The sequence below is a fragment of the Lissotriton vulgaris genome, chromosome 5 (genome assembly GCF_964263255.1).
Source record: "Lissotriton vulgaris chromosome 5, aLisVul1.2, whole genome shotgun sequence".
In the NCBI taxonomy this organism is placed as follows: domain Eukaryota; kingdom Metazoa; phylum Chordata; class Amphibia; order Caudata; family Salamandridae; genus Lissotriton; species Lissotriton vulgaris.
Window position 1 is genome coordinate 1,197,055,131 of NC_141693.1, and position 26,751 is coordinate 1,197,081,881.

A 26,751-nucleotide genomic window follows, 5' to 3' on the forward strand; every position below is an offset into this window, starting at 1 on the left:
GGACAGATGACATTATGGGCCAGATGTAGGTAAACGTGAAATACCGATTCCTTAATACCGAATTTTACCGATTCGGTATTAAGGAATCAGTATCTCCGATGTACGTCTATATTCGGTAAAATTTACAGATTCGGTAAAATTCGGTAAAAAATACCGAATCGGAAGCAATTGGTAAAAAAACAAAACTAAACACCAATTCCGAATCGTTATTACCGAATCCATTACCGAATCGGTAAATACCGAATTGGTAATTCAAAAATTTGGTTTTTGATGGATCAGCCAATCCTGTGCATCCCAATTACCTCCCAAACAGGAAGTGGCCACACCCAGGCAGCTGCACTGAACCTGGAGCTGACTGTGAGGCAGGTAGCTGAGCAGAGCAGCCAGGAGCAACACAGCCTCTCATCTTCAAATAAAAAACAGCAAACCTTGGAAATGGCAAACCAGGAGAGAGAGAAGGAGGGAGCAGAAAGAAATAGGAAGATGAAGTTTAGTGAGAAGGAGCTGGAGGTCCTAATCCAAGACGTGAGCAAGGACCATGAGAAGCTTTTTGGAAAGCAGTCCCTCCATGTGTCTGAGTCTCAGAAGAGACAGATCTGGCTTGGGATCCAGATCAAAATCAATTCAATTGGGGTCACCCAGCGCTCCATTGAGGACATCAAGAAAAGGTGGTACGACCTGAGGAAGACGGCAAAGGCAAGGATAGTGGAGAGGCAGAGGCAGGCCAGCAAAACTGGTGGAGGGAAGAGCACAGCACCTGCACCAACAGCACTGGAACTCATGGAACCCAGCCGGAGAGTGTGAGTGGAGTGGGAGACGCAGACAGCTCTGCCAGAGCTGCGAGGAAACAAGGTAAGATGCATGCCCAGCATGCTGTTCTTCCCCCTATCCAACCCCAATCTTCATAGAGGCATAGGGACTCCCACTCCAGTCCATGTTTTACTCATTACCTGCAATGCATTGTGAGAGATGTAGTCTTAGGAAACACATGCTCAAACCAGTCAGTCTAGCAAATCCAATAGCATGTGAAAGCAATTAGCAAGCAGAGGACAGTCAGAGTGATTGGCAGGCATGACGTTTAATGCAATGCATATGCAGCCAGAGAAGTGAGTATATCTACATTCTGTCATTACAGGCGAGACATCTCGCAGTGCAGCAGAGGGGAGCAGAGCTAAGGCACCCAGGCCAGAGGGGAGACAACAGGAGGATGAGAGGTCGCCTGCAGGGCTCACAACGCCCGCACCACCACCAACAACTTCTCCTTCCCCACCATCACCACAGCACCAGACAATGCCGCCATCTCCCCCAACTCTATCCCCACTGCCACAATCACCACCACCACAATCAGGCAGGAGGCATGCCGTGGCCACCCTCCAGCAGATGGAGGAGTTGGAGGAAGAGGGCACATGGGGCCAACATTCTCCAGTGGATGAGGTCGGCAACATGGAAAGGGCTGAGACACCATCAGAGCACGCCCACACATCCTCAAGACTCCGCAGGGCAAGGCCAGCCAGTCCTCAAGTCTCGGAGCAGGGTGAAAGTGTGTTCGCTGGACTGGAAGGCAACATGCTTAAGGTCCAGCACCTGCAATGGAGAGTGATGCAGTCAATGCATAAAGAGATGTCTCACATGAACAAGCACATGCACAGAATTGAAAAGGGCATAAGTGCAATGAACAACAACATGTCTGAGGGCATGAGAGACGTTGCAACGTCTGTGAGCCAGCTCTGCAGCCAGTTGGAGCAGGACCGTCTTTCTAAGCACAGGGAGAGGCAGAGACTTGAGGCTTATACCAACGCGGTGTACCGGATGTCCACTGCTACCTCCCTAATGTGCAGACGGTCAATAGCCATGCAGGAGGAGATGGCACGTTGTAGTAGGGATTTGGCTAGGGGGATGGTGTCAATGACCTCTGCACTGGAACTGCTGCAGAATGAGAAGGTGGCCACTATGGAAGCGGGGGGACAGTGAGGAGGCTACTAGCCGTAGTAGCATTATGCCCCCTCCCACCGAGAGTAGGAGGCGCAGCGAATGCCACAGCGCTGCCCACGAACATACAGGCAATACAGACATTGGGGCCAGGGAACGTGGAAATTCAGCGCGTGGGCGCAGGAAATAGATCCAACTAGGATTTAGGACTCATTTGATGGGTGATGTAACCCATGTCTGTATGGACACTGGTTTTGATCCTGGTGGTGTGCTTAATAAACACCATCACACAATACAGTAACTGGCTCTGTCTCCTTACTCACTCAGAAATAGTTGCATGTTATCTCAGCCTGTCTGTGTCTCCCGTCCTGTTCTGCTGCCACACCAGCTGCGCAGGGCTCTATCTGGGGATTGTCCTCGCCCTCGTCCTCAGAGTCAGTTAGTTCCACTGCTGTTCCTTTTTTTGTGGCAAGGTTATGTAGCATTGCACATGTTGCTATTATTTTGCAACATTTGATGGGGCTGTACTGACGTGCACCTCTTCTTTTGTGAAGGCAACGGAACCAGCTTTTTAGTAGTCCAAAGGTGCGCTCCACCAGGTTGCGTGTGCCCTTATGTGCCACATTGTGTCTCCTCTCCCTTGGGGTGCATGGGTTGAGATATGGGATGAGTAGGAAAGACCGGAGGGCATATGCGCTGTCACCTAAATGTGAAAGAAAGTGCCATTAATTTGTGTCACCAATAGGTTAATCCAAGGTATACATTAGGGTGTGTGACATTGATTTACCTAGTAGGTATCCTTCTCCGAATTTACCAGCAGCCAAACGTGTGTAGATGCCACTGTTCCTGAATATGTAGGAGTCGTGGGTACTCCCTGGGAATTTGGCAACAATGTCAGTGATGATGAAGTTTGCATCACATATCACCTGCACGTTTATGGAGTGAGTGGATTTGCGGTTGCGGTAAATGTATTCTGTTGCTGCTGGTGGGCAGATTGGTATGTTGATCCCATCGATGCAGCCTATTACGTGTGGGAACTGCGCCTTTTGGTAGAAATCCAGCTTGGTCTTCTGCAGCTCCACCTGTGTGCTGGGAAAGGTTATGTAATGATGTATTCTGTCCATCATGGTGTCCAGGAAGGTGTTGAAAAACAAGATAGGCAGCTCTGTGACACACCACCTACTGCGGCTATCACACCCTGGTAACTTCCTGATGCCAGGAGGTGTAGGCAACAGAGCACCTGTACATGGGTGGGTATTGCGTGCGCCCTTGGTGTCTGATGCTCAAGATATGGATTCAGGTCCTGTATCAGGTGCATTATGGTGTGTGGGTGTAGCCTGTACCTGTCATGGATTCCAGGCTCAGTCAATTGGAACAGTGTGACACACAGTCTGTGCACACGCTCTTCCTGTCTCCAAAAACTCACTCCTGCTGCTCTGAAACGTAACCGCCTTGCTATGAGGTAGAGGCCCGCCATTGTGTTCACACTGTTGCATTTTGGGGCTGCTTTTATGCACTGCACCTGATTACCACCTTCTCTGGATCAGTGGTAAATACCGATTCATTAATACCAATTTTGGTCAAATTCGGTATTAACGAATTTTGCTACATCGCATTTCGGAATCTTTACCGATTTGTTATTAACCGATTCGGTATTGTTTGTTTCGGTGTTCACCGATCGGTAAATAAGGAATCGGTAACTGTTTCCCTTGGATTTACTGATTCGTTATTACCGAAGTAATTCGGTAATATGTACATCGCACAAGGCTAAATACCAGTCGGTAAAGCTGAAATTTACCGAATTATTGGCTTTACAGACCAGTATTTGGCCACCTACATCTGGCCCTATATTACTTAGGGAGTGTACTCTTCTAGAGTATGCATGCCATTGTCAATCGCTTTAAACATTGGTTGCAGGTTTTCCCTCTCAATCTCTCTGATTCTCCCAACAGCCTCTTTTGCTGAATATCTGTGCAACTTCATTATAAATTGCGTATCTGAGTGAGAACATAGTTCATTTGTTTTTCACTGAGTTAGGGCCCAGAGGAACTGTTTTTATTAATTCTGGGTAGATGTTTCTTAACAGCCATAAGGCTGGAATGAGCCAACCATTGCTAGTGCAACTTACGTATGTTATATTTGGTAACAGTTGCACATGCAAATCTATTAAACCTAGGGTCTGTGCGATTAGCTAAGGGTCTGGTAGTTTTGTAAAGAAACTTGTACAAACAGACATCAGTGTCAATGGGCCATTAGGCTATGCCTTCTTGGTGGAACATTGTTAAATTCTAAGTCCAGTGGCAGCTCCTCCGCAATGGCAGAGGAGAGTCGCTGAATTGTTTTATTTTTCATTGATGGCTGTGAGCCAGCGCTGTAGGGAGGGGCGGGGCAGAGGCATTTGTGGGGAAAGAGGAGTTGTATGTGAGCATATGTGTTTTGGCTGGCAGTCTCCGACTGACCAAAACACACATGCAGACTCAGGTTTCTCCAGCCCAGCTGCATTGATCAGCTGGGCTGGAGAAACCGCATAGACCCACTGACCTGAGCGGACCTTTTTTCAGCCCGCTCAAGCAAATCTCTGTTCTGCTCTCCTAAGAGAGTAGCTTGGGGATTGGAAGGGAATCTGTCAACGAGGATGTGTCGTGTTCTATCTAGGACCCCGATCAATATTGTGACCTTATGCCCCTATACGGCTATAATCAATCCATAGCCCTATAATGGTATAAACGATCAGAGCCCTATTTTAGAAACTCGTCTCTGCAGCTCATTACAGTATATGACACAGCAGAAGCCACTATCTTAGATTCCTAGATTACACACCGAGTTCTTTCAACAGATAAAACCCCCAGCAACCTGGGAAAGCCCCGCTTGCTATGTTTTGATTAGTAATAGAACTCTAATGAGCACTGTAAGAACGACCGGTTCTTAGTGACATCTTTATTGACGTCTTATGTCCAAAAACGTACGTCAAACAAGGCACCTTTTAGGTATAAATAATACCAACGTTGCCTTAAGCAAACACAGCGGTGGTGGTGATGAATAGACGAGCAGAACAGCTGTCCCTTGCAAAGCCCAGCAGATGCGAGAAGCCCACGGACGCTGCCCCTCCTCCTCCTTGATGCGCTGAGAAAGACGCTGTCTTTTCTCGTGCCGAGAAAATCCAGCTCCGGCGTTTCCAGCCTACCCTTGCGGGTAACTGGGATATCAAGCCCCGAGGGGAGATACCAGACCTCCAACATTCTATTCCAGAGGTACAGTGTTGACTAAACCCTTAGAGAGAATTCTTGAAGCAAACCCTTGGCAAAACCAACTTAACTTAAATTGCTACTTACTTACTCCCTCCCAAGTATTAGGCTTAGGTCAGGTACACTGGGGTAGGCATAGTTAGAAGCACCAGTTGAGGACGTTAGCTAAATGTATATATGAATGTATACATTTTATTCATTTTAACTATCATATGGCTAAGAAACCATATCAAGGCTTTTACAGTATTATTTCGCAATCCTCCTTTTACTGTACGCACTTTTTATAATAACAAGTCTTGCAATTGTGGCAATTCATTTCTCTTGCATGAGAAGAAAGACTGTTCAATAATAATACCTTTTATTGAAAACGCCCGTCTCTCTATTCTCTGCATCCTGGTGAAAGTAATTCTTGTACAACTGACTGAGTGAAATAGCTGTCTATTATTTCACACGACTCTAGAGATTGACTCTTATTCTAAGGAGCAAAGTTGTCATGTTTATGCAGTTGTTGGAAAACTGAATCAGTTCTTGTCTGAGCCAGGGAAGCTGATCACTTCCTATTCAGTCAAGAACGTTTCCAGTGACCTCTGAGCTAGTTGGTACAAACCCAATTAAGTCTAAAATAGTCAGTAGAGACCTGGAAGACCGCACTTCTACGTCTACACTGCTGTTTATGTTATTCCGATGCGCAGGGCCTATAGGGAAAATAGGAACTACACTACATGGCGCCCAACGTTTGGTAAGGCGATAAAACTAACGCAAGACGTTAGAGTAACTCAGTCGTGCTTTTTCACACAGACCCTTTCTCCCGTAATTACTCCAATAGACGTCTGGAGTGGGTGAAAGGTTAAAATCCGCTCGAACTTAGTAGGAAGAGATTCCTATGTAAAGCTTCTGGGTTATTCAACGTTGAAGGATACAGTGTTCCAAAATATTGTGCACCTAATCTTTGTCTCCTTGGAGACCTGCTCTGAAAAACTTTCATTTATACAATGTCAGTACTAGACAATGGGACCCCTGAAGCCGCAGTAGATGCGAATCAACGGGACGCCGGTGTTAATGAACCGGGTGCGATTATCATCCCGGTCAACATAAGAAAAACTATAACGTTAAAACTTATAGAAAATGGACTGACCACACAAGTTGGCACAGTCCTCTTCGTGATAGAGGCACACGAATATCGGCAGACAGAGGTATTCTATTCTTGGATAAAATTTCCAGCGGCAAACGCTGCAACACACAAGTTCCACTATTACAAAAAAGAGGATCCACCGGATGAATACGCTCCTTTTGAGGAGATTGAAATCCCATTAAAATACCAAGAGCATCTGCTCTGGTTTAAAGGCGCCCTAAAACACAATGATCATATTACCAGGCTCCGTCCACTAGGTAGACCAGGAGCGACGTGGCCGGTTCTAGCCAGCTACACACCACATCCGGACATTGATAAAATGTCTAAAGAAGAACTTTTAGCACAGCTAAAAACATTAATTAAAATACATAGACAGTTAGTCCAATATGTAATGCGGACTGCAACAGTCCAAACAGCTGTTAATGTACCACAGCTGACCCCTCATCAGGGGAACACAAATAAAATCACACCACAGAACATACAATCATGTCTTGGTAAAACACCCATAAAACGGGAACAAATTCCTTTCTGGTTAGGGCAGAAAATTACTCAAATAGAGGCAGTATTTCCGAATACTACCCCTATTGAGAAACACAGAATTCTGGCCATCTGCCTTCCAATGGGGGTCACACCACATGTGGAGGACTGTGACACTTGGGGTACAGTCTTTGCTTCCATTTACACAAAAACACATGGTGTTCCGTCAATGGCGGTAATACCAGATGTGCTAAAACAGATTCAGAATGAATACGGTCCAGAACCTGCTTTAACTCTTGGTATGAAATTACTGAAAGACTTCAAGCAGGTCTCGGCTATATTACTAGCCAATATAAAAGGAGAAGCAGCATCTGTGGCGATCCGCCAGAAATTGAAAGAAACAGATACAACAGATCAACCAATTGAGCTTGCCAGAATTATAGAAAAATGTTATGAAGAATTAGGTAAAGACAGCTTGGGTGGGAAACCAGTAAAACCCCAACTACTCGAAAATCCTGAAAAATTATTTATTAAAAATAATTCAAACACTCCTAAAAAGAACTGGGATGGAAATAAACATTCCACTCCCAAGGAAAAAGTTTTCCAGTCCAGAGGAAGGTCTCCTCGACGGAGGGAAAGAACTCCGACTCGAGAATACCAATCTCCCCAGAGGGAGCCCTCTGAGAAAAGATATAACCTTAGAAATAGGGATAACTTGAAGAAGCCTGATAGATATCAAAGTATTGATACACGTCCCTCTCAATCTTTTTTGCAGAAATCGGAAAGAAGAGGACGGTCAGACCCAGGAGAGCACACCAAGTCCAAAGACAAGGAACCTGCTTATAGTAAAAAATCACAATTTCCAAGAAAGAAGGTAGCCAGTATTAGAATAATCGAACATGCCGAGAATACTAAGGACACAGCTGAAAAACGGGGAGTGGGTACACACAATGCTAGCAGCAGAAATCACCATAGCTCACAAGATCCTGATGAGTCATCTGGAGACAGTGGACACGAATGAATACATTCAAGTAGAAACTGCCGATACCAGAGTTAGCGAACCTCATAAGATATACTAAATAACACTACGTATAGAGGGAGATAAGACTAGGAAAATAAGGGGTCCATTTTGGGATAAACTCTCAAAAGGCTATGACATCCTGTTAGCTGAAAAGGATTGGCCCCCGGAGTTTGTCAGGGAGTGCCCTCGTGGAGAAGAAATGATTATGCCTGCCTTCTCGAATCACATTCCGATTCACACTAAATATATATATGCAAGGAAATGTGCAGTAGCCCAGGCACCAGCATTATATAAAAATCATGTAGGATGAGATGAGGACTCTCCTCCTCACAAAATCCAGTTAAAAAGTCAACCGACAGCACAAAGGCAGTATCCAATTAAGCTAAAGAACGAGAACTAGCACATGGCAAAAGGATCAATGTCCTCACAGCAGAATCCGCCTTCGAGGCACTATTCAGCCCAGTAAACCTGCCTACAGTGTCACTGGATCCGAAATGGATACAGTGGGAAAATTCTCTTGCCGGGGAAGACGTGAAATACTATTTCGCCCCGCACATGAAAAAACTGAATGATTTAACTTATGAAAAAGAATATCCTCTGCTAATCGAAATTCTTCCTCTACAACAATACTCCTGTATAATCTACACAGACAGATTTGTACAGCACTACAATGTAGAAAATAAATCCTACGATGCAGCCTCTGCGATTGTTAAAGGTCGCTGGCTCTGCGGTAAATTCAGACCGAAAATAACAAAAACGGAATCACTGAGAAATTGTTCGGCTCAGCGAGCTGAAATTAGATCTTTAAAGATGGCGCTTGATATTGCAGAACGTGAATTCCCGACACTAATCGTGTGCGATTTGCATTTTTGTGTCAACTCTTAAAATAATAAGTTGCAGAGCTGGGTTCAAAATGATTACAAAGATGACACAGGTGCACAATCAAGCATAAAATGCTTTGGAAACAAGTAGTTCTTTTACAGAAAGAACTACAAAAGACTCACGTGATACACACTCTGAGTCATCAACGTGATGGAGTTCACGTTGCAGGGAATTCATTGGCTATTACAGCCACAGCGGAAGCAACTAAACTGGCTTCCGTAGCCACAAAAAAGCATTCAGAAAAATACATAGACGGGGAAACCATGCTGGCAGTAAAAATGTCATTAAAAAGCGACTGTGCAGCACTACCCGTGAACTATCCACTCAATTATGCATACGTAATTGATGCAAACTCCGTTCCTTTTGCTCGAATCCCTGGAGTGGGGCATAGGGTAATTCCAAACACGAACCAGAGAAAATTATTAATAGCAGACACACACATGGGTGAAGGTCCAAGGCACAAACAGATGAAGGAATCTCTGACTGAATTACAATCAGAGTACTGGTGGCCGGAGATGAGCCTGCACCACTATAAATATGTAAAGAACTGTCCGGACTGTGATAGAGATCGCAGCAGCGAGTCAAGCGGAGTAATGCCATGGCCTGGTATGTAGGTAGCGTAATGCTGTCTATATGCAAACCAGCGTCCTATTAATTGATTAAGACTAAATTCACTTAAAAAATGTGGCCCCAGCGCTCGGCTGACGCAAAAACTGTTATAAAAGATCTGCGAGTCTTTATTGGCACATACGCAATTGCCATGTTCCATTCTGACCAGGGTCCTGCTTTCAGCTCTCGAGCTTATAAGGAGGCCATGGCCAGTATGGGCGTTGGGTTGCGATTCGCTTGTCCATCACACCCTGAGGGGAACAGTGTAGTGGAAAGAAAAAACCGAGACATAAAGCAATCTATAACGGCAAAGGTATTGGGTTCGGGTGATGGGTGGGTCAAACATTTAATAAGTGTCCAACTTAGTCTAAATAATTTGCCAAGAATTTCTCTAAAAGGTTTCAGCCCGTACAAACTATTGTTCGGAACTAGAATGCATATTCAGGATCTTGATAGTCAGGCTTCAGTGGTAAAAGATAAGAATAAAGACTTTGACATCAAAGATCGTTTGGCTGTTTTACAGGACTTGAATGAAACAAGAAAATCCTTAAGCAACATAAAGTTAAAGCAACAGCCAACTACCACTGAAGACACACCACCTGTCCCAGCAAGACCTGTCTGGATTCCAAAGATTGGGGATCTAGTCAGAGAGAAAATAGCGGTGAAGAAGGAATTTGGGCCTTCTTACAGAAAAGCTGTACCTATCTTGGCAATCAATGGAACAAGATCAGTAGTACTACCGCCTCTTGCTGGTAAAAAGGAGAACCGAGATGTATCAATCGACCAGGGAAAACCACAAGCATGTGGCCTATAATCAACAGTAGGCCAAGTGGACTCCCAAGAAATAACAGAATACCCAGATTTGCAACAATCCAAGAGGTTCAAACTGAAAGACTAATCACATTTGATAAACCTGCAGTGCACAGAGAGGGACTATGCAATATTGCCATGGAACTTGTGCCTCTTGAAACACAGATTGAAACAGTTCGTCATGAAACACCAGTCTACAATGATGTGGCATCAGAATGTGCTACCGAAAGACAAATTGGGAAAACAATTCCAACAATTGACAGAACTGCGTCTGGCTACTTCATCAACTTCGATACCTTTTCTGAAGATTAAAACGACCCTGAAGTGACACCAGAAACAAAGACTTTTAAAGAAAAAGCAACAGAACTCTTTCATCAACTCAAGGAACCGTATTTTATTTCTCCATGGTTAGAATTTTGGTTAGGGTTAGGTGTATTTTTCCTCCTGCTTTGGCTCATCATGATACTTTGTTTGGGAAAATTCATTGAGGGAAAATACAGTTCAATGGACACAGCAAGTCAGAACATCAACTTAGTCCTGAAACCACACAAATCATCCCACGTGAAGAAAAGAGGACTATCATCAGTAAATGTCACATTCATTCCAATACCCGGCGGGGTAGTATGGGACAAGACTGACTATGAAGTATATGGCCCGGTCGAGATCCTGAAATATCCTCACCAGTTCAAGGTTTTATTAAGTGACTTTGTAAAACCGAGTACATTTTCTTATGATTGGGATTTTGAAAGTATAAATAATATGATGTCGGATTTAGTGTTGTCAGCAAGATTTACAGAACATGATTATTTACAAGGTTCGTCTAATTATGAACAGATGTACTGCTTTTCACATTACGCAGATCACTACTTACATAAATCTGCACAACCTTGAAATGTTTTTAAATATAACCAATCGGAACCTTGTGCTACACCACCTAAAAGTAGTTCGAAAACATTCTATGAGAAATTCCAGTACTTCTCAGGGTTTAACACAAGTGATGCAGAAACGTTTTATTATAAACTGTTGGATAAAACAGGGTTGAAAACAATGCTGACAAATACTAAATTGATATATTCAGAAGCATTTTATGAAAAAATGATGACATTTGGTTTTGATTTATGGAAAAACAACATTGAAACAAAAACAATCTGGGGTACAAAAGATTGGCAGGTACAAGGCCTAGAAGCATTATTTCGAGCCTGCATGATCCCCGAACAAATAATGTTCTTAAATGACACAATTCACCAAACAACCTGTCTTGGCCTAGCTAAGATTAAAGACCTTAACAAACCGTCTATTCCAAAACAATACCTGATAATGCAACAACAGAAGTTGAAATAGACGTATCAAAAATTTTACATCTAAACGGAACACATCCTGATTGGAAAAAGTGGTTAATCTGGCCTTCTGACACGAATAACTGTCAAGATAGATTCCTGAACAAAACACAGGGGTTAAAAATGACCAGGCCAGACCCTAGATACTCCCAGAGACAACACCCAGGGATAGTAACAACATACAGTGTAGGGAACTGTGCCTTGAATGGCTAGAATCATCCACATGGGCAGAAATTAAGCAACACTTGTCTTTACTTAAAGATGGTGCTGATTTGCGCGATTTCATTATGGGAATACGCAAACAGCGTCAAAAATGCTTCATAGCGGCCAGCATATATGCGGCATGCAACGAGGCTTGGAAAGAAACTCAAATTGCAACAGCTAAAAAAATACGAGAAATTGATCGTATTAATTTGGAAAAATCACTTTCTGTTGTGGACAATGGGTTAATGACTCTGTCCTCCAGAATATATTCACTGGACAGTATTGTATCATCTGCCATCAATATAATAGATAAAGACTTGCTAATGCTACAGCATGGCCAGTCGCAATTGCGTTCTATTATACGGTTAGGCTGGACGCTGCAAAATCTTCGTTCAGGCTATGTGCCATGGCATTTAATCAACACAACATCATTGTTTTCCATCTTTAACCTTACTGATAAACAAATCAGCTTGGCACAGAAAGGAGCAGACTATACAATCCTGAGCATCGAAAAACTTGAGAGATTAACATTGATAATGTCAGAAAGACCTGTCATTGAATGGATAATACACAGGATTATCACAATTCCGATAACAACATTCCAATTTAAAAATTACCTTGAGTATATACCAACTGGCCAGTATGAACGACTGGGTAAAGGGTACATTAAGTCAGCATGGAAATTACCATATACACACACATGCTATAGTGACAGCAACAAAAATGTATTTCTTAGTGGTGAAAATTGCAAACATTCACTAAGCGGTATACTTTTGTGCCAGGGTATTAATTTACACGGGGCCTGTGAAGGAACTTCAAACAACCTTTCATGCCACCAACATGTCACACCTGCAACGCAGATAGAGCCCTTCTTTAGGTAGCTTTCTAACGGGAGTTACATTCTAATAACGGATCACAGCTGTTGTGGCTTGGTGCCAGGGAAAGCATATCTCGTAAGTGTAACTTCCATGGTCACTTGCTGTATGCAAGCATTGTTTCCAAACGGCCATGAAGATTCAGAGACGCCGATTTGGCCTCCTTTGAATGTCTCTTCTATACCAATTGATACTTTAAGCAGAATGAAGTCTGTGCTTTTACAGACAACAGTGCCCATAACGTCATCTAAAGAGACGTATGATCTCCAAGTTGCAAGGACAACATCAGAGATACATGACCTTTTATCAACAAATTGCCCCGTGCATTTCACAGAAATGGTTAGCTAAATTCTAAATATGTCGGATGCCGTGGGTATCTCAAACGTATTTAAGGCGTTTTTTTCGGGAATGTTAACACCATTCAAAGCAATTCTGGGAATTATTCCTAATTTTGTCCATTCAGTCTTTGGCGGCATACCCCTAACTTTGGGACTTGTAGCAGGCATTTTAATTTTGACCCTCCTGCTCCGATATGGCAAGCCAAAACACAGACATGACTCCGGCAAGGATAGAAGAAACAATCCTAGCAGTACGCTACCAGGACCGCATAACTAGAGTCCTTGGATTGGCCAGGCTGAGAGATCTGAACATGACCTGGTTTCTTTCATTCAGACCTATATGGCAGACCTGCATCTTACCTGTGCTACAATGTATGCTATGGGGAGAAGAATGCGTGTTAGACACCTGTCTTGCACTACCATCAGCAGTACCAATGGATATCGATACTTTGCTAAGTCCTGTAACGGCTCATGCATCGTGTTGTCCCCAGCGGCTACCAATCCTGATGACTGCATTCGTTGAGACTCCTGTGCTGCGACTAGGTGGCGGCAGTGGAGCGATACATGAAAGCAACATCACCCAGGTACGGCCTTCTGTGAGCATTGCTGATCCAAACATTGATGATAGCAATCATTCTCACACCTGCCAAGTTACAGCATTATCGAACTTGGTTGAACTGTCACCTGAATATGTAGACCTATTCTTTAAGAGCCTGTCTGATATGATGTTCTCACCTGAACAGCAACAATGAATTTTTGGAAACACATTCCGGCGCACAGCGTTCCCATGAACTCTGAATTTGGCCTTCAGTTTTGATCAACAAAAACTACTAAAAAGCGTTTGGAGCTCTAGTCCCCCGTTCACCATGAATTTTTTTTTAATTGAACACTTTTCAAAATATTTACCTTTTTTTCCTGGCACGAATACCTTTGCTTAAAGTAGAACTATTCATAAAGAACAGAACTTCTATTTGTAGTAAATCTAGAGACAAAATAACTTTAGCTCAGCCTCTAGCACATTTTACAGCAAATGCATTTATATGTGATGAAATAGTCTCGCCCTTCTTTTCTGTACTAAGAGACATTTCATGTGTAATTTTTTCATAGAATCGTTCAACTGATTACATATGCAATAATTATTGAATGATTAATATTCTTAAAGACGTACAGTACCTATATTTTCATGTATTTCAAATACGCCATTTCAAATGCAAAAAATGTATTTTGGGGTGGGAAGTATTACACACACATCTTATTGCTTTAGTTTTAGTAATTTGATGGACATAAATTCGTGGAGTGTGTGTCATGTTCTATTTAGGACCCCGATCAATATTGTGACCTTATGCCCCTATACGGCTATAATCAATCCATATCCCTATAATGGCATAAACGATCAGAGCCATATTTCAGAAACTCGTCTCTGCAGCTCATTACAGTATATGACACAGCAGAAGCCACTATCTTAGATTCCTAGATTACACACAGAGTTCTTTCAACAGATAAAACCCCCAGCAACTTGGGAAAGCCCCGCTTGCTATGTTTTGATTAGTAATAGAACTCTAATGAGCACTGTAAGAACGACCGGTTCTTAGTGACATCTTTATTGACGTCTTATGTCCAAAAACGTACGTCAAACAAGGCACCTTTTAGGTATAAATAATACCAACGTTGCCTTAAGCAAACACAGCGGTGGTGGTGATGAACACAGGAGCAGAACAGCTGTCCCTTGCAGAGCCCAGCAGATGCGAGAAGCCCACGGACGCTGCCCCTCCTCCTCCTTGACGCGCTGAGAAAGACGCTGTCTTTTCTCCTGCCGAGAAAATCCAGCTCTGGCGTTTCCAGCCTACCCTTGCGGGTAACTGGGAAATCGAGTCCTGAGGGGAGATACCAGACCTCCAACATTCTATTCCAGAGGTACAGTGTTGACTAAACCCTTAGAGAGAATTCTTGAAGCAAACCCTTGGCAAAACCAACTTAACTTAAATTGCTACTTTCTTACTCCCTCCCAGGTATTAGGCTTAGGCCAGGTACACTGGGGTAGGCATAGTTAGAAGCACCAGTTGAGGACGTTAGCTAAATGTATATATGAATGTATACATTTTATTCATTTTAACTATCATATGGCTAAGAAACCATATCAAGGCTTTTACAGTATTATTTCGCAATCCTCCTTTTACTGTACGCACTTTTTATAATAACAAGTCTTGCAAATGTGGCAATTCATTTCTCTTGCATGAGAAGAAAGACTGTTCAATAAATAATACCTTTTATTGAAAACGCCCGTCTCTCTATTCTCTGCATCCTGGTGAAAGTAATTCTTGCACAACTGACTGAGTGAAATAGCTGTCTATTGTTTCAAACGACTCTAGAGATTGACTCTTATTCTAAGGAGCAAAGTTGTCATTTTTATGCGGTTGTTGGAAAACTGAATCCCTTCTTGTCTGAGCCAGGGAAGCTGATCACTTCCTATTTAGGCAAGAAAGTTTCCAGTGACCTCTGAGCTAGTTGGTACAAACCCAATTAAGTCTAACATAGTCAGTAGAGACCTGGAAGACCGCACTTCTACGTCTACACTGCTGTTTATGTTATTCCAATGCGCAGGGCCTATAGGGAAAATAGGAACTACACTACAGATGTTTAGAAGAGAAGAGAAAGCACGATGCGGGAGGCAAGGTGGCCATCGGCTTCAAGTAAGTTCTTTTAATTTTTTAATTCATATTTTATTACTAACCCCCTCCTGCATTAACTCCACCCACCCCACCAACCTTTGTTTGTGGCATCTGCAATTGTATAATACCCATTATGGATCACATTATTTAGGTCAGCATAAGAAATGTTTTCTTTCTTTTGCCAATTTGGAAATTGTGCTGAGTCCACTTCTGAAATTGAAAGTTTCAAATTCCTTCATGGACCAAAATCCCAGATGAGTTGTCTGCTGGGTTGTTTTATTCAGGAACAACATTTCTCTGTGTATTATACGTCCTCCTAATAAGGCTTCAGTGCCTTGAATTTGCCGGAAGTTTGTTCCTCAAATACTTTTTTTCATCAATATTTACTTTCCAATACCCATAGCCTTCTATGGCAAGGTTTTCCACAATTTCAAGGGAGTAAAGCAGTTTAGTACTCGCAAGGAAGTTCTTTAGCAGGCCGAAGGGACTCCCGGATCAGCACAATTAAAAGTAAAAGATTTTCTTCAAGAAATATCGAATGACTGTTCAACAGTGCTATTTGGTAATATTCCCAAAGCTTATAGTTATATATTTATCTCGGATAACTAATCCTGTATACTTAAATGATGTGCATAATGGTTGGGACAAAATATTTATTTGTGATTATTTACATTTAAATAAGGGTCTTCCTAATTGAGGATTGTGTAAGCCTGAAGATTAGCAATCATTTGTTTAACCTTCGTAATGTCCCATTCATCTGCAAAGGAACCAGGTGTTATTTTGTCATTGAGTACAATCTTTAAAACACATAAGGAGTTTAACAACCCCAGTGGGTCCCATTATCTGATATTAAACTTTCTTTTGACCCATTCCATCAGGCACGTGATATCCAGTAATAATAACGGCATAAAGGTCACCTTGTGCTCAGTGAGATCAAGAATGAGGTTGTAGCTATGGAACCACAAGTGGTGGCACAGTTCTATGAGGAATATAATGTCCATTCAAAAACAGTAAAAAAAATGGTTAAAATAATGAGCCATATTAGCAAGAAGGATAATCCTGTAGCAATCCACGAGTATGACCACAGTGGTATTAGATACCTGCCACGGAACCAGTGATAAGCAAAAAGCAATGTTTGTCGCTGAGTGACAGTGAGGTGCGCAGGTAAATCATTTGCTTCAAAGTCAGAGTAATTTCAATACAGTTTTATTTCTTGCAACAAGATAATTTTAATAGATGTGGGCATTTTAGGAGGCTCATAGTAAACCACTGTATTAATTGGGTGTGTCGATACAGTAGAAATTGCAATACTAGATTCCTTCTGCTGCTTGGTGAAAAGCTGGAGACCTATTAAGTTCATTAATCCTCAGATTGAGACTGAAGTTTCAGACTCACTGCTTTATTGAAGGGTATGTTCTTTAGAGTAGGGAGAGGTTGTGAGGCTCTACCTTGAAGGCATCTTAGTGCCTGAGAAGGTCTGCTGTACAGAATCGGCTGCATAGTGCTTTTGAATGTGATCAATGGACATCTTCCTGTTTTCTTTCGAACCAAGCAATAGAGGCAAAATTACAGTTCACATGCCTGGTACCCCAATAACTGAAACAGGTTTTCTGTGTGATGGCCCAAACACTTGTTCATTAGGCATTTTATCTTAAACTAGATCACCTACTTTGTGACTCTCCATATAGTAAGCTTTAAAAAATGTTTCTTCATTGATGACTGAATCTGAAGGCTTCAAATTAGACAGCTTCTCTCTGACCTTTTGAACATTCTGTAAGCCAGTCAAATGGTGCTCAGTCATTTGCTCTTCAGCCATCTTTTCAGGACTATTCAGATATGGCACATACATTGGTAATCCAAATATAATTTCATTTGGTGTACATCCTTCTAGTACTTTTTCTAGGCAGGTTATTTAATTCCCTCTGGACATCATATAGGTGATGTAAACAGCTACGTTCTGAACATAATACTCTAGCAGTTAAGGCTTATTTGAGTGTGCCATTTGTCCTTTCTATAAGGTCATTGAACTCTGCATGATTTGGCTCAGAATAATGCAGGCACATTTCCAAAGCCTCCCCCAAGACTCAGGAAAGTCTTGAGGCAACAACGGACATAGTGGGGCCTCTATATCCTGAGCACTGTCCAGGTGAGGTGAGGTCCAGTCCCAGGTCAAGCTGGATGCTATCTGCATACAGTGACACGGAGGATTTGTACACTACAGGTTGTATTTATTCCAACCTACAATTGATTGTTTTTCACCTTTATATTTGATTTAACAAGTTTGTATGCAGTAGCAATCTTTGAGAGCAGAGGGATTATTTGCCCGTTTGGCTGAAACATGTTGGCCCTTTTTTTGGCAGTCATTTGTTTAAACTGCCCTTTGCACTGTTCTGGTTTTAATTAGGGGATGTGTCTATATTTCATTAAAATGTGCAGTATGTTTGGACACACCACTCTATTTTTAACTCACCACACACTTTTTGTGTTATAGCACTGCACTTTAATATTCCTTGGCGATCAACTATTCAGTCGCTCATTTGCTGTATCCAAGTGACTGTGGGCACGATCCAGCTTACCACGTCTCGATGACCAAGAGACATACCATTACTTTAGCTGGATGACCAAATGATAATACTGATCACGAAGTTTAGTTGATGGCAATCCAGACTTATGAGCTTGGATCTTACCACTTATCACTTTAGCGTTCTCTTTCTCTTATGAGTTCTGCTTCTTGGGCGTTCCTGGTAACTTGGGTACTAACTTATCATAGTGAAGTTAAGGGCAGCCATCATAATATTGGCTTTTAGACCCCCGGTTCGTGTTGTTGTATTACATTTTCAAAGCAAACAAAGCATTCCTATAAGCCTTTTTTTAGGTTAACACAAAAAAATTGCCTGAAGGAAATGTGTGGACTGCCCCCATTGCTACTAGAGAAGAAAATTATTTTAGGATTACCCGAGCATCTGCATTGTTTTGTCACTGTACCCATAGAAATCAGGTGCATGAATCCATAGCAACTTATATATAAATGTTTGCTAATCAATAAGAAGGGACCAATATGATCCAAATACACCATACCAAACAAGGAGTTGAAGACAGTAAAAGGAGTCTGCACTGGTCTTTGGACTGCAGAATGTTTCATCTGCTGGCAAATATGACATTGTCTCATATTGTCTTTAGTTTGTCTACCAGTTGCACTGTTGTAGTATTGATACAGTAGCACTCATGCCAGCGTGCGCAGATGTTCATCCTTCATGATATGCTTTGATTAAATCTTATATAGTTTGCTTATTAGGTATTACTTTACCTCCCAAGCTTGGTATGGAAGTTAACGCAGTCTTATCTGAACTTAGGGTGTGGGAGAATTTACAGGGAAAACCCTCCAGAGGATTTTCACCTTTAGCTGAGGCTTGTAAAGCCATCAATATATCTGTGTTAATCTTAGCTTGTAACATCGTTTTTGCTGCTAATTTGAAAGTTGGCACCACTGCTTTCGCAGCTGAGTAGACTGTATATTGAATCCATTCACTCCTTTGAGCCATGGTGTGTATTTCATGGACTTATGGTAGTTTGTCTTTTAAGACTGCTACTTTTATTCAAAGGTGTTTATTCTTTATGGATTTCCCTTTTGAATCCTTGAATCAGTTTGGGCATCAATATGCTAAGTCGACATTGCAAGCTTGCACGCAGAAAGACGAGTCTGACGCTAATAGTGTGGGAAACTTTTAGTCAACTTTCTGGAGTGCAAGTAACAAGGAATTAATTACTTCAAGTTGTGCATTGCTGTTCCTAAAGTTTTAGTGTGAGTGCATAGTGGTTGGTATTCGCCGTCTGTAAAAATGGCCTCCCCTGCAGCGCAAGGCACTAAATATTTCTGGTTAGTACTTATTATAGTCTGCACAGATCATTCTGAATTAAAGTCACTTGTGTAATTCTCAATTACTAATGTTTCAGGAGTCTGTAATATGTTTTCTGTGAATTCTTGAGTGCGGAGTCAGGTCATATTAAAATTTTACATCAACTGTACTTAATGAAGAGGCCCATGGCCCCTATCTCGGGTATTGAGCTTGAGCATTTGGAACACTAGCTTTTATAGTGGCTTCTAGTGCAGTAATTGGAGAATCCACTATTATTCGCTTTCCCTGCACCAATGGGTCCGGTTTCAAAACGGCTGTCTGCACCACAGCAGAAATTCTCTCTTTTGCAGTGAAGTGCACTTTGGCTACTGAATACAAATGTGATTTGTAGGGAATTGGAACTGCCTGTCCCTCATTGCATAAATCACTGTGTTTTCCCTAGTCTGTACATAGTTTATCTCTAGCATGTCCTCTTGGAATGTATACAAGATATCTGTGTGTTTTTCCATTTAGTATTTCCAGAAAATATGGGAGAAATTAAAGCATAAAAAAGCTTAACTTGCTCGGCATAATGTGGCAAGTAAGTCTGTCCCAGCAAAGCTTGTAGTTTTCATAGTATATACGGAAGCTGCAGGGTAGCACACTTCCGAAGGAAGTTCGGGGCCAATCCCCTGCCTGTGTTTCTGCAAAATATTGAGTTGTAAATATTGTGAGACAGAAAAATCAGAAGTAAAATATTGTGATAAAAAATATTGTGTTGCAAAAATATATTTGTCAAGAATATTGTTTTTAGTAATATTGTTTTTCAGATCGTTTTAGGTAAAATATTTGAAAAAAATATCTTTTTCAAATAATTGTAATGTGCTTTATTTGAGGTATTAGTTTTATACGTTACTGTTTTTGGTATAATTATGCTTAGTTTCTTAGAAATATGGCATGTAATTTTAAGTACAGTGGAAAGTTAAGTAATAATGAAGGATTAATTATTAATTGATTAATAATTAGTTATGTGATTGATATTAATCATGTAAATGATGTAATCCTGACTTATTTTAGTCATTTAGGTGGAGGTTGCTAGGTTTCTTGGGGTACATAGTGAGAAAGTAATTAAGTAATAATGAACAATTAATTATTAACTGATAATTTATCATTTGATTACTAATTATGTAAATTGTGTAATACTTTCATTCTATTTTATTTTTTATTTATTTATTTATTTATTTATTAAAAGTTTTTATAAGTTTCCAGCATATATCACCCAATGTTACAGCACAATTATAAGGTTTATAACAAAACATACCTTATTCCTACATAAGACATTCTATAAACAACTCTTTATACATGCACATTGTATTCCTTATGATCTTTAAGATTATCTAACCAAAGTTTTAGTTGTAGGCATAAACATATTCAAAAACATTTGGAGTCCTTATTACCTCAACGCTAACCATAGTTCGTAAGCACTATGTGCATCTGAGGACCTTCGCTATATCAATATGCCAGTACCCTCTTCCATCGATCTATAGATTCCATATCGTCTCCCCAGTGCTCTAGCTATCCGCCCTTTCTTCTCGTATATTGCCTTCTCCAAATTGTACATAGCAAGTAGCCTAGCAATCCAGGTTTGAAACGTTGGAGGAGTTTTATCCAGCCAAGCCTTTGCAATGCATATTCGATACACTGCCATAGCAACAAACAAAAACTCTGTGAATTGGGTCTCTCCCTCCCCCGAGAGCCCGAACAATATTAGTTCCGGTGCCATTACTGCTTCAATGCCTAGTGATCCTTGTATAAAGGCGTTAATTGCCATTATTAATGAGTGCAGTTGTGGACATTCCGCAAACGTATGAACTATATCGGCATTCATTGAATCGCAGCGTGGGCAAGTTATACCTGTGGTGCCGCCCCATTGTGCTATTCTAGCAGGAGTATGGTATAGCGAGAGCAGCGTCTCTTAATGCCGTGCCTGTAGCGTTGCTGAGAATAGCACAGTGCATCCTAGATCTAAGGAATCTTGAAAGATCTCATTAGAGGAGCCTATTTTCTCCCCCCATTTTGTAGCAAATTTTTCCCTCAGATCTTTTTTAACTGAATGTAGTTCTGCATACAGGTAACGAATAGTACAATGTTGACTGTGCTGTATATATTCCATTATCTGGCATTGCCCAAACCCTAATATACCTCACTTTTTATTCATAATGTAGCTTCTCAACTGCAGATACTTGAAAAAACTCCCACCAGATAGCTTATGCTTTGTTTGTAGCTCCTGAAACTGGAGGATACCTTTCTGATTATACAGGTCTCCAATTTTCTTAATCCCCTTTTCCTCCCATTCTCTCATAACTGAATCCCTGAAAAATATCTGCAGGAAGTGACTGATTAGTGTATAGACGTGTATATCTGTTATACCTTCCAAGTCCTAGTTTTTTTGAGACTGCCATCCATACCTTATACGCCGCCCTCAATGTCTTGAACCTTGTGTGCTTAAAGTAGCTAAAGTCAATTGTGTTTACCAAGTCATTCACAGCGTCTCCCCCCAACAGTGCACTATATACATTTGTGAACATAGGTCCATTACCCTCGTACTCTACCCCACCTCCCCCTATCATCCCCTGGAAGTATTGTAGGGCCGCCGCCCAGTTATAGAGTCTAAAATCTGGGGCACCCCATCCCCCCTTCCCTCTTGGAAGTGTGATGTGCCAATATGCTCTCCTTGTTTTCCCTTGTGCCCATATAAGTCTGTTAAGGATTAAATCTATTTTGGAGAACCATGAATGATCAAAGAAAAGGGGAATAGCTCTGAAAATATAAAGACATTTGGGAAAAGTGCCTATTTTAATGAAGTTTATGCGGCCCATTAAAGTTGAATGCAGATTATGAATTCTCACTGTTTTTGTCTTCACCTTGGCTATAAGAGGCTCCATATTTATTTCCACCAACCTTTCTAAATCCGCAGTCACCTTTATCCCTAAATAGGTTGCCTCAGGGACTACCCTAACGTCCTGATGTACTGTGATGTTATTCTGCACTATCTGTGTCTTCCCCTTATTAATCGAATATCCTGAAATTGCCCCAAAGTGTATTGCCTCCTGCTCAATTTCCATGATAGCCCTCCCTGGGTCTGGTGTAATAATGGCCACGTCATCTGCGTAGGCGAATACCTTAAATTCCATATTGTGCAGTTTGACGGGAAGGATATTAATGTTGCCCGCCAGCCTACGTAGTAGAGGATCCAGATATAAGGCAAAAAGAAGTGGCGAGGCTGGGCAGCCCTGTCGCGTCCCGCGCCTTATTCGTACTACTTCAGTATAGCCTTTGTTGATCCTAACCCTAGCCGTTGGGTTTATATATAGAGCCTGAATTGCTTTAATGTCCAATGCCAAACCAGGCCATCACCCTCCAGAGATAATTCCTGGAGACCCTGTCGAAAGCCTTCTCCGCATCGAGAAAAATAGCTGCGACAGGGTCTCCTGCAACCTCGGTGGCGTTCAGTATGGTTATCATTTGTCTTGTGTGTTGAGTGGTCCCTTTCCCTGGGATAAACCCGTGCTGTGAACTAGTGACCAGGCTCTCTATCATCCTACCTAATCTTTGAGCCAGTGATTTAGAGATTTAGAGTAAAATATTGCGTCAGCAATCATGAGCGTAATTGGCCTATAGGATCCCGGGTCTAGTGATGACTTATCTTTTTTTAGAATGACTATTATATCTGCCCCTGCCCAGGAGTGTGGAACAGACAGCCCTCCCTGTGCCTGCCTAAAGGTCTCATACATATCCTTCCCAAGAAGGTTCCACAAAGTTCTATAAAATTCTCCTGGGATTTGGTCCGGGCCGGAGGCTTTTCCAGAGGGAAGTTTCTTCAAAGCGTCAGGAATTTCTTGCATAGATAGCTGGTGATCTAACTCGTCTTTTCCCTCCCCTGACAATCCTGGGAGTGGCAGTTCGGATAGGTATTCCAGAGTCTCTGTATTGTTGTCAGCGGGGCCCTGATCATATAATTTTTCGTAAAAGATCCTAAAGACCTCTCTAACTTCTTCCACCTTGTTTACGACCCGCCTAACCCGTCCTTTATTTCTTTTATTTCTCCCAGTGCCGAACTTTGCGTTGCTCTTATTGCTAGCAAATGTCCAATCCTCTCACTATATTCGTAGCATTTTTCTTTCTTAGAGAGATAGTTTCCCGCAGCCTTCCTTGCTATGCTTTCGCTTGCTTCTGCCTTAGATATCTCAATCTTTAATAAGATATCCTCTAGTGGATCCTGTTTAACTATAGCCTCAATAAGTAGTTCCTCCAACTCCGCCACTTTTTTGATCCTTTTATCTATCTTTTCCCTTTCCATCCTATCCCTATGCAGAGTATAGCTCAGCATCTCCCCCTTACTGCGGCCTTGAACGCATCCCAAGTTGTGCCTGCAGAAGCTGTTCCTCTGTTTGTCTCCCAGAAGACTGCAATCCATTCCTGCATGTGCTTGAGATAACCTTCATCCCTAAGAAGCCCTCTCTCAAAGGTCCACGTTAGTTCCTTCCTCATTTTATTGCTGAGGGCTATTGTTAGAATGAGTGGGTTGTGATCTGACATTATTCTAGGTATCCTGACCAGCTGACTACAACTTACCAGGGAGCTTGAGATAAAAAAATAATCTAACCTAGCCACCATCCTATGGGGTGCCGAGTAATACGTTCTCCCTGTACCAGGTGGATTATTCTGTGCCCATAAATCCACAAGTGCGTTGTTGCGTGATAAGTTCCCAATTGCCTGGCAGGTCTTCTTCTTTCTTCCCCTATATACTCCCCCCCAATATGCCTAGCCCATCCATACCATTGATATTGAAGTCCCCACAGCAGAGTATTGGTTCTGGCCATAGTGACAGTTCTGCATCTAAAAATTCAAAGATTTCTGGTTCTTCATCTGTAGAACCATAGACAGAGACTATAGTGCATCTCTTCGCGTCCGTTTCACCCTCCACCCTCCACCATCACCCATCTTCCCCATTGATCCTCGTTTTTCCTCATGACCCTGACCCCCCCTTTCCTAGCTAATATGGCAACCCCTCTTGTCTTTGTGCATTGTATTGTATGAGCCAACACCTCGAAACCTAACTGATCCAGCATAAATTTGTTTTTCCCCTCGACATGGGTCTTCTGTAGGCAGATCACATCTAATTTTAACATTCTTAGCATAGCAGCCACCTTCAGCCTTTTGCCTCGGTCATTCAGACTGCAAATATTTATAGAGGCAATCCTAAGCGCCATATTTGTTTGTTAAGTTTTTCCTTTCTTACTACCAGCTTCTCTCCGATCATACAATGTGCATTCATCACCAAGCAAATATGTCCTCCATCCTTGTGCTGTAACAATCCTAGCATAACCACCACCAGCCCCCCACCCCCACCTCTGACCCCCGCCCTGTTAGAGGCCCTCCCCCCCTGCTACAGGCAAATAGGTCATACATGACCTGTATGTGGCTGCTGTAGACTGTAGTGTTGCCTCCCTCTCCTTCATTTTACCAATATTCACTGTGTCTTTATCATTTTCCATTAACCTTCATTTATTGTGTTGCATCCTCCCTACGTTGCAGTAGGTGGCCCTTTCCCACTCTTGCCCTGGCTCTTTCGGCTTTCTGTAAGCTCCGCTAAGAATTGGCTGGCTTTTATTTCTGACTGAAACATCTTGACCTCCCCTCTGGTTATAACTTTTTTAAGTTCAAGAAAATTTTATTTGGTAATGACAAGAGAAAAACCAGGTGTCAAAACAAAGTACATTGGAATATTAACTTAAAGACTATGAGCAGAATAAAACAATCATACATATGCAAATATTATGAGAGGGTAAATCTGGGTGCTAGATAAAAGAAAAAGGAAAAGGTAAAGGGAAGGTATGGTAAGCAATAAACATGAGAAGCATGAAAACATTCGAAAGGAATAAGAAAGTGATACAATGGAGAAAAAGTGGAATGCATCGAGCAATTAAGGAGGTTTGAGGACTTCCTGTTGTGAAGGTGGTGAGTGAAACAAGCGTTTAGTACATGAGTCCAAATAAAGCGTGACAGGAATCCATAAGTCCATGCGTTTTGTAGCCATACATGCCGGAAAAACATAAGCAGTGTCAAGTCTATGATTATGGCAGACATTAAACCACCACGCCTTGAAGGAAATATTGGAGAAGTCTTTCCAATTGACCGTTATTTGTTGGAGGGCAGCGGCCAGTAGTAAGTCAACAATCTGAGGCTTTAGATCAACGTTGTCCCAGCAAGGGGAAAGGCTACCCATGAAAACGTGTGTGTGAGAAAAAGGGATACAAGTGTGGAAAATTAAATTAATTTGAGCCCAAACCTGTAACCAAAAACTACGGACAGGAGTGCACAAAAATAACATGTGAAATAAAGTAGCTTGTGGTGATGAACAAGACCAGCATGTGTGGGGAGTGTTAGGAAAGCGTTTGTGAAGGTCAAAGGGTGTAAAGAGAAGTCTGTTGTAAATAAAAAACAAAGTCTGTGTAAGGGTTGCTGCTCTCGAGGATTTACGAATCTTGGTCCAGATTTTGTCCCAAAAGGAAACTGACCAGGAAACAGACAAGTCGTGCTCCCAACATTCCTCCACTTTGGATTTAGGTCTGGGAGACTCACCGGTGTGGAGGTACTTGTAGATAGCAGCAGCTTTTGGTGTAGTGCGTAAAAAGGAGTGAAGTGAGGAAGGGAGAGTGGATGAAGCAGGGGGAGGGCAGAGCTGAGAGAGGCAATTATAGTTTGTTAGGACTGTATCCTTAAGCAATTGATAGTTGCGAGCAAAGGAGGTAGGTAAGTTATAAAGGGAGCGAAGAGTATCGAAAGGTAAGAAAGAGGAGTGAGAAAAGAGTTGGGAAATCCGCCGCAGACCTCTATTATGCCATGATTTCCAAAAGAAGGGTCTGTTACGGATGAGTAAGGAAGTGTTATGCCAGATGGGGGAGGAAAGAAAGACAGCAATGGTTGTGGGAGGAGAATGAGAAGAAGATAGGAGCAATTTAGTAGTAAACTTATGAATAGGAGTAGAGATAGAAACGGGTTTGCGAGAGAAGGAAAGATATTCGGCAAAGGAAAAGGGAGAAAGAAGACGTTCAAATTTAGTCCATAGAGGACAGGGGGTGCTAGGGTCCTGTAACCAAAAAGAGGCTTGTCGCAGTTGGAACGCTTTATGGTAAGCAGGAAAGTCGGGAAAGTTAACCCCACCCTCTGACTTAGGACGGATCAGGCGGACTAGAGACATTCGAGGTTTCTTTTTATTCCAAAGAAAGGACGTTAGAGTAGAATTGATCTTTTTGAAAAATTTAGAAGGGATGGGGACTGGAATATTAGAGAGAGTATAAAGGACAATGGGAGACAGCATCAT